The sequence below is a fragment of the Delphinus delphis genome, chromosome 13, assembly GCF_949987515.2.
Source record: "Delphinus delphis chromosome 13, mDelDel1.2, whole genome shotgun sequence".
NCBI classification, from domain to species: Eukaryota; Metazoa; Chordata; class Mammalia; order Artiodactyla; family Delphinidae; genus Delphinus; species Delphinus delphis.
In genome coordinates this window covers 15,236,868-15,245,609 of record NC_082695.1, presented here as the reverse complement: position 1 = coordinate 15,245,609, position 8,742 = coordinate 15,236,868, and positions in this window count along the sequence as shown.

Sequence of the window (8,742 nt, the reverse complement as noted above, 5' to 3'; positions counted from 1 at the left end):
AATGCTCTTCAGGTGCTGGGAATAAAAGAGAAAATCAAACTTATTTTTGCCTTACATTACAGCAACTTAAGTATACTTGAATAGAAGAAAACATTATGTCACTACTGGAAATACAATATTTTTTTCTAATGCACTTTAAAATAAATAAGTAACATTAAAACCTTAAAAAAAATGTGTCTATAGGCCACCTAACATCATGTTTTGTTTCTCAGCACAGCATGTGTCACCCTTTGGAAAACAGCTCTCTTCAGTAATAATCATCATCACAATAGTAACGATAATAAACAAAGATGATACACATAGGGCTTCCTATATGCCAGGAACTCTTCTAAGTGATTTACATACGTTAGCTAATTTGATCCTCATAACAACCATATGAGGAAGTACTGTTATAATCTCCGCCTTACTTATGGGGATACTGAGGCACAGAGGGGGTTAGTATGTGGTAGAGCCAGATTGGAACCTAGGTAACCTTACCATAAAACCTGGCTTTTTAACCATTTCATTATACTGTCTCTGCTGATGCTCCTTCCTCCAGCACCAGTGGTAGTTTGGGGCTGGATGCTTAACTACACTCCTTGAGGAAGAAAGCCTAGTTAAGCACCCAGCACACAGTAGGTGCTTAATAAATGGTAGCTGCTACTTGTTATTTAGAGGATACAACACTCATCCACATCCATTAGCTCAATGAAACGTCCTAGCCACATTGGTAGGTAGGTGGGAAAGGTGTTGCAGTCCCACTTCACAGTTGACAAAACTGAGGTTCAGAACATGCAAGTGACATGCCCAAGGTCACACAGCTGGTGAGTGGGGGAGCCAAGGATCAAGCTCAGAGCACCAGAAGGCAAGTCCAAGTTTCTTTCCCCTAGAAGTACCCTGCCTGATATTACTGGATTGACTGATTAGTAAATAATCCTTGTTGACTTATCGTAAAAGCTTGTTTCGCCAAGTCCTGCAACATCTTCTCTGTAATTACCCTATTTTCTCCTAAGGGGGCTAATGGGCTTTCCCAAGACTTGCCCCTTTCCTGGTGAGATGGGATCTGTTGGGGCACAAAGGCCAACCTCAGGGGCACAGCAGTTTGCTCTCTCCCTCTTTAGCTCATTCTCTTTTTCTTGCTCTCCTGTCTCTTTGCTCCATCTGCTTGTTTTGTCTTTGACTGATCCCCTGTGATGAGTTGTGCTCCTGGAAAGCTGCCCTGTGACATTTCTTCTCTTTTGTGTTCCTGATGATAACATTTCCCTGGAGGCTCTTAAAGAGAAGAAGGAAGTGAATAAAGCATGTTGTGCCCTGGCAGTGCCATCCAGCGACAGAGCTTGATGGTCAGGCTGAGGCTTTGAGTATGAATCTTTCCTCTTGTACGGTCTCTTTCTGTGTGCACACATGTGCAGGTGCGTGTGCACGTGCACACACATGCACATACATGTACACTGTATTGTTTAGAACAGGCAGTGTTATGATTAAAGCACTGGATCCTCTGGCCAAAAGGGAGCTCAGTCGTGATTCCTAAGGTTGATGTGCTATGGGCTTCTCTTTGTAGGGTCCTCTGGCAAGCTTGCTGTTGGTTTCCTATGGCTTCTGTAACAAATAACAACAAACTTAGGGGCTTGCAACAACACGGATTTATTATCTTACAGTTTTGGAGGGCAGAAGTCCTAAAATCAAGGTGCTGGCGGGCTGTGCTCCTTCTGGAGGCTCTAAGGGAGAATCTGTTTCCTTGCCTTTACTAGCTTTTAGAGGCTTCCCTCATTCCTTGGCTTGTGGCCTCTTCCTCCATCTTCAAGGCCAATAACATAGGTTCTCTCTCTCAATCCTACACTCCATTATCACTGCTCCTCTCTGACCCTCCTGCCTCCCTGTCCTCTTATAAGAATTTTTGTGATTACGTTGGGCCCACCCAGATAACTCAGGGTACTCTCTTTATCTCAAGATCCTTAACTTAATCATACCTGTAAAGTGCTGTTTGCCATGTAAGGTAACATGTTCACCACTTCTGAGGATGAGGTTGTGGACATCTTTGGGGGTCATTATTCTACCCCACTTGCCAAGTGAAATGGGAACATTCTTTCTTTCTGGGCAAATTCAACACCATTTCTTTGGGAGACAGTAGAGCACGTGGGCCCTGAGATAAACTGTGCAGATTTGCACCCTGCTCTACCCTCTCTTCTTAGCTGTATTACGTTAGGCACATCACCTGGCCTCTTTGTGTCTAATTTCCTCATCTCTAAGATAGGCAAATAATGTAATACAACTTCATTTCACTGTTATAAGTCATGAATAGTGCTGGGGTGATAAAACATGTCACCCGCTGAATCATAAGCACCCAAAATAAATGGAAGAGGCAATTATAACTAGGATGCCATATAGCATAATAGTTATAAACTTAGAGGACCTTCGTTCAAATCCCAATGCCACCACTTATGAACTAATGGGCTAGTTGTTTTAGGCAACTGAGTCTCAGTTTTCTCATTTGTAAAATGGAAATAAAACGATTACCATCTTAACACATAGGATTCTTGTGAGGATGAAATAACAGCATGGTGCACACAAGTCACCCAGAACATAGTAGGTAGTTTTGTTATAGTTATTACCACCATCGTCACTGCTTGTCTACTCTGGGGGTGATGGAGAGTCTTAATGGGCTGCCTCTGGCCTCAGCAGAGCAAGGACCGGACAGGGCAGCTTGCTGAATCCAAGGCACTGAGAAATCCCTTTGCAGTGCTCCATCCTTGAGAGGACCAGAGCCTGGTTGGGCTCAGCCTTGGGGTGTCTGGTTTCCAGGCATCTCCCTGAGGCAGAGCTGTCAGAGCTTACAGCAGCAGCTGGTTCTTTGAATGAAGAGTTCTCCAGAAGCTCTCAGAACAGAAGAGGGGTTTGAAGATGGTGAACAGGGAGGTAGGAAGGCTGGAGGCAAGATTCCCTGAGAAGGCAGAGCTAGTTCCTAGATGGCATGGTCACCAGGGAAGGTGCAGAGCTCTGGTTTCAACCATATTATTACTTTTTAATTTTGCTGCAAAGCTCTGTTCCAGTGAAGGCTTGGGCAGCTGCCCAGTATGCAAAACATTTAAAAGCACAACTGCTCAGGTTGAAACCAGGGATGGGGGAGGGGGGAACTCAGGCCTCATTTACACTCCAACAGGGGCCTCTTGGGTGGGGGGTGCGGGTGTGGGGGGGGGGGGTGAGGGGGGCGGGCAGTCTGAGGAAAAAACTAGCAGGGTGGCAAAAACAGAGGCCTTGGAGTCAGACAGACCCAGGATTTGCATCCCTGCCTGTGCCTCTCCTTGCCTGTGTGAGTTTCAGGGCTTTCCTTCATGTGTCTGAGTCTCAGTCTCAACAACTGAAAATGGGACAATAATAGCACCCATCTCGTAGTTATGAAGACTGGGAGTGGCAACTGTAAGATGCTAAATACAGGTGGTAGGTGTCTAGACATTTAGCAGGTTGTAGCTATTTTCATTCCCTAAAGGCTATCTGAATTCATGACAGACCCTCCCAGAACACGTGCCTAATGCCAGGGAAGCTGTGAGGTACGGGTAGAGATTCCTTGGGACTGGGAGCCAAAAGGCCTGGAACTAATCGGATTCTGATTCCACCACCAGCATCCTATGTGGGCTTCTTGAATCACCCTTCAGATGTTTATTGAGGGCCTACCATATTCCTGACATTATGCTAGACACTGGAACACAGGACCTGGCATCTGAAAAGCCTGAGTTCTAGACTCAACTCTGCCACTTTCTAGCTCTTTGGCTATGGGCAAGTCACTGTCCCTCTCTGGTCCCCAGTTTCTCCATGTGTACAGTGAGGGCATTGAACCTATGTCAGAGGATCTTCCTAGAAAAGATTCAATGAAGTCCTGCCAAAAAATTGTAGAATGCATTTGAACTTGACTCTGAGAGAGACATTCTGAAGCATGGGCTTTGGAATCATACAACCCTGGGTTTCAATCCTGTGTCTGCCACCTACTGTATAAACTTATGCAAGATAATTAATTTCTTGAGTTTCCTCATCTGTAAAGTGGAGATAATCATAGTTCCCTCAAAAGGTCGTGGTGAGGATTCAAGGAGATGACACATGTAAAGTTCCTAGCAGAAGGGCTGATGTGTAGTTGATTCTCGATAAATGATAGCTGCCATCATCATCACTACCACCAGCATCGCCACCACCATCACCACAAGACCATCACCACCACCATCATCATGATCATCTATAAAGTGAAGCTCTAAATGATCCCTAAGATCCTGACATTTTAAGTTCTACTTTTCAAGGTGGGGAGGGGGATTAAGTGACAAATGTGGTGGCTCACCCTGGGCCATCTAAGTGGGACCGTTTAGAGGAGGGTCCCCAGTAAAAAGGGTTCTTATTTACTTTGCAGAGAAGTTCTAAACAGATCTTGACCTATTTGAGATTTCCTGCCCTTTCCTCACATTAAGCAGGAATAAGACCCTTGAGATCTGGAACATTGGAAGCCATGGGAATCAATTTCTCTTTGTATATTTCTCCTTTTAATGATTTTATTTTCTTGTCCATATAGTGGTTTCACTTCAGAACATGAATCTGGGTCTTTTGGGGATAGGTCTTTGGCTATGGCTCAACTGTCTGATTTAGACCTTCTGTAATCTCCCAACTTCATCCTACTCAAACCGTAAGCTGAAAGGTGAGGCTGGCACATACCATTCTGGATTGGCTGTCATTTCCTTTCTCCTTTTGTCAAGACATTTGAATCACAGGACAGGTTATGGATCATGGGATTATACCAACCCACAACTTGGGTGTTCTTATTGTTGCTTTTTAACTTCTTGCTTCCTGTCTTGAGGAAAATCAGATAGTCATATGCTCATTTCGCAGATAAGACTTGGAGACGTTCAGTGACTTTTCCAAGGTTGTATGGGGGCTAGACTTGGTTCCAGAAACCTGTAAAGTGCTATTTCAACTAAGCCATTCTGCCCCATAGAAATTTCCATTTCCTAAGCCTCATCTTCCTGCTCTGAATTCTGAGGCATCTGAGGTATAGGTCAGAAATCTGCAGCAATGTGGGTAAAGACAGGTCAACTGGGCTGATTTGTGGGGTGGGGGGAGAAGCCACTTTGAGGCTCCCACACTGGGGTCAAACTCTTTTCTGAGCAGAGATGAGCAGTGAAGGTCTGGGGGCGTGTGTGGGAAAGGGGCTGTGAAGTTACAGCTTCTTTGCACCGAGAGTGAGCGACAAGATTAGAACAAGTGTGTGGTAGGTAGGCTGTCACTGACTTCACTGTGTGATGTTGAGAAGTCCTGTCCCCCCCCCCCACCTCCCCTGGACTCTCCCCCTTTTCTGCTCTTACCATCCAATAACTTGACTTCGAAGCCTAAGGGTTCGCTTCCCGCCCATCCCATCCGCCGCCGCGTTTTAGCGCTGTCCGCGGTGCTGATCGCCAATCTCCTGATTGCCGTTTCGACCAGCTAGGATCTCTGGTGCGCCCAATCTCTCCTCGCGGCCTCCTACCTCTCTTTCTCCAGGCACCTCACACTTAAATCACGGGTGGAAGGCAGGCTCGGTTCCCCTTGCGCCTGGAAGCTGCTGCCCCCTCCCTTGCTCACACCGGGTTTTGCAGCAGTGGCGGCAGCTGCCACTGATTCCGGCACTGGGGAAGCAATTGATACGTCTACTGCCAGCAGCGCGGAGTCGTCTACGCGGACGACAGAGAGAAACAGGAAGAGAGAGAGAAAGAGAGGAGAGAGAGAGAGAGATTGATTCACAGAGCAAAAACCTTCATCCATGTGGAGGGCAGTCTGAGGGAGCCACTGTGTCCACTGAGTGGTCTGAGTTTCCTCCTCTTCTGGCAGTGGTATTTCTTTTCATCATGGACCTGCATGATTTAGGGGTAGTTGGTGTGTATGTGTGTGTGTGTGTGTGTGTGTGTGTGTGCGTGCGCAGTTGCTTCGATTTTATTTTGGGAAGAGTAGGAGAGTCAAATGAACAATTTTCTTTCAGGCATCTCCGCTGAGCTTTCAAACCAAGTCATCCGGAGTTAGCATTTTCCCACCCGGCAGGGAAGAGAGGAGTTGGCAAGGATTTGGCTCACCCATTCCCCCTGCAATCCTCTGGTGTCTCGGTAAGTGATATTCTTCTTAACTGTGCAAATGGGCTAGGGGTATTGGAATCCCAGTTGCGAGGAGATGTGTACATGAGCTTGTGCGATAGAGGGCTGGTGGGAGGGGAGGGATGTTGAGGAATGACCACGTTTGTTTGCCCACATTCTGCAGTGTTTGATCGCCTAAGCAACACCCCAAAGCCAAATGAGATTTCTGCTCACTGCCCAGGGTGAGGGTAAAATATGCTAATGTTTTAGGTAATGCGATCAAAATTGTGGCTTCTGCCCAATTTGTCTTCTCCCTTGCAGCAGAAGCTGTTGGAAGTAGCTGGCAGTTCTCTGAGTGAGTTAACCCTTTGTGGGGCTGGCCAGCCTGGCATGGGGGGGATCACTGGGTGTTCTGATCTAGTGGGTGGGCACTTTGACTCTGGATGAGAAACGGTCACCTAAGGCTGAAGGGTTCACCCTTGCCTAGGGTAACCTAGGCATACCAAGTGAGTCTTGCATAGGACTGGGCTCAGAGAGTACCATCTTCCAGGGAGAGCTGAATAATTTAATTGTGGTGGTTTTTTCTTTTGCAAGCTTGGCTGTTATAAGCTTCCTGAAATGAGAGAACTGGGAGACATGAAAGGACCACATTTTGCTTGGAATGAGTGGTCAGGCAGGCCAGAGGGGAGCAGTCAGCTGTCTGCTGAGCAGACAATGTTTTATTTTCACAGGTGGTATAACCTGTAAGTGATTGTATAGAGGGTGCACCAGCCCAGGGGACTTTATCCTTGAGTCTGTCTCAGAGTAGGGAAAGAAGGGAACAGTGTTTGTTCAGATTCTGGGGAAGGGCTTCAGGCTCCAGGCTCCAGGCTCCAGCTTCAGATCTGTTCCAGGGCAGACCATACCCTGCTCTAGTTTCTTTATTCTGATGGAATAAGCCTCACCAACCTGTTAGTGAGTGGGAAGGGGAGGTCCCTTGTAACTGAATCCAAAGCTCACATTTAATTTTAAATGCCTTTGCTGCTAATCTGTGACCCATCAAAAGGGGATTTTCTTTGCTTCCTGCTTTGATTACATCTATCTTTCTGGAAATGAATGTCCTTATTTTTAGCATCTTCGCTATTATCTCATGGGCCACTTCAGTGTTCTGCACCCCCAAGGATTTCCTCTTTCAGTTCTTGGTCTTGGAGGTGGGAGGAATAAAATATCAGCCCCAGGGCTTCCCTGGTGGCACAGTGGTTGCGAGTCCGCTTGCCGATGCAGGGGACACGGGTTCGTGTCCCGGTCCGGGAAGATCCCACATGCCGTGGAGCGGCTGGGCCCGTGAGCCATGGCCGCTGAGCATGCGCGTCCGGAGCCTGTGCTCCGCAGTGGGAGAGGCCACAACAGTGAGAGGCCAACGTACTGCAAAAAAAAAAAAAAAAAAAAAAAAAAATCAGCCCCAGAGACTGGCAAGTGTAAGCAGAGTCCACTCAGTCATTTTCTCCAGCCCCAGAGCCAAGTGGGGACACCAAAATCCCAGGGCATATGACTGCTCAGGAAAGATATGTGAGGCAGAGGGGGAGGGATGCTTGGTGGTTAGTACCAAAGATTTGGTCCTCAAAATCCTAGGCTTTCCTCGTCGGGTGACCTTGAGGAGGAAGTTGCCTTCGTTTCCTCCCTGGGAAGCCTAAGTGTGAAGGATGAATGTGGGGAAATTTGGTTCAAATCAGGAGCCACGGATCTGTCCATGGGCGATATTTAAAATATTGAACTTTCCATTAACTGGTCAGACTGGACCATGGCTGGGGCCCTGGAGTGGGGGATCTTAGGGGTCCCCTGCTGTGCTGAGTGTTAACTCTTTAATTGCTGGATTATGGGGAGGTTTAGGGGGACAGGGGAGTATCAAGGGAACCACAGGGGCCTCAGTGCAATATAACCATACAGTGCAGGGGTATTAATATATATATATAATACATTATAGAAGAATATTATATATTATATATTAGGATATGTAATATATATATCTAATATTCTAATATATAATATGTAGAATATATAGAGTATATAATATGTAGAATTTATATGTTTTTATATATTATATATAGATAAGTATAGTTGACTTACAGTGCTGTGTGAGTTTCAGGTGTACAACAAAGTGATTCAGTTATACATATATATTATAACAACTGGTTCAGCCATGCAGTGCATGCCAGCCCGCCTGAGGTAGCTGGGACTGGGCTGTCCACACGTGGGTGTTTTTGAACATCTACTTGCTGCCTCCCAGCCTTACTTCCTTGGGGGTGGTTAAGATCCAAGAGGCTGCCCTCCCTCCTCCCTCATCACATTTGAATTGGTGCATTATGGTGCACCAGGGAAAGGGAAACAATCTTCTGGAAAGAGCCTTGGACTTGGATCAGGAGACCTGGGTTCCAGCCCCAGCTCTGCCCCCCCTTTCTGGGCCTCAGTTTCTCCATCTTTGCAATGAGGTAGTTGGTCTATGTGACCCCAAGGCCCCTTCCAGCTCTGAGGTTCTATGACTATGTGATGAGTGTGCATGTGTGTGCACACACTCACGGTTCTAGGAATGGTTAGCACTGTGTTTGGGAATTTATCCTATGTGTTGAGGAGGTTTTGTTTGGGTGAGTCAGGATGGGGATCAACCCTCCGAGAACTTTGCTAGTTCCTAGAATCCTATGCTCAGCTG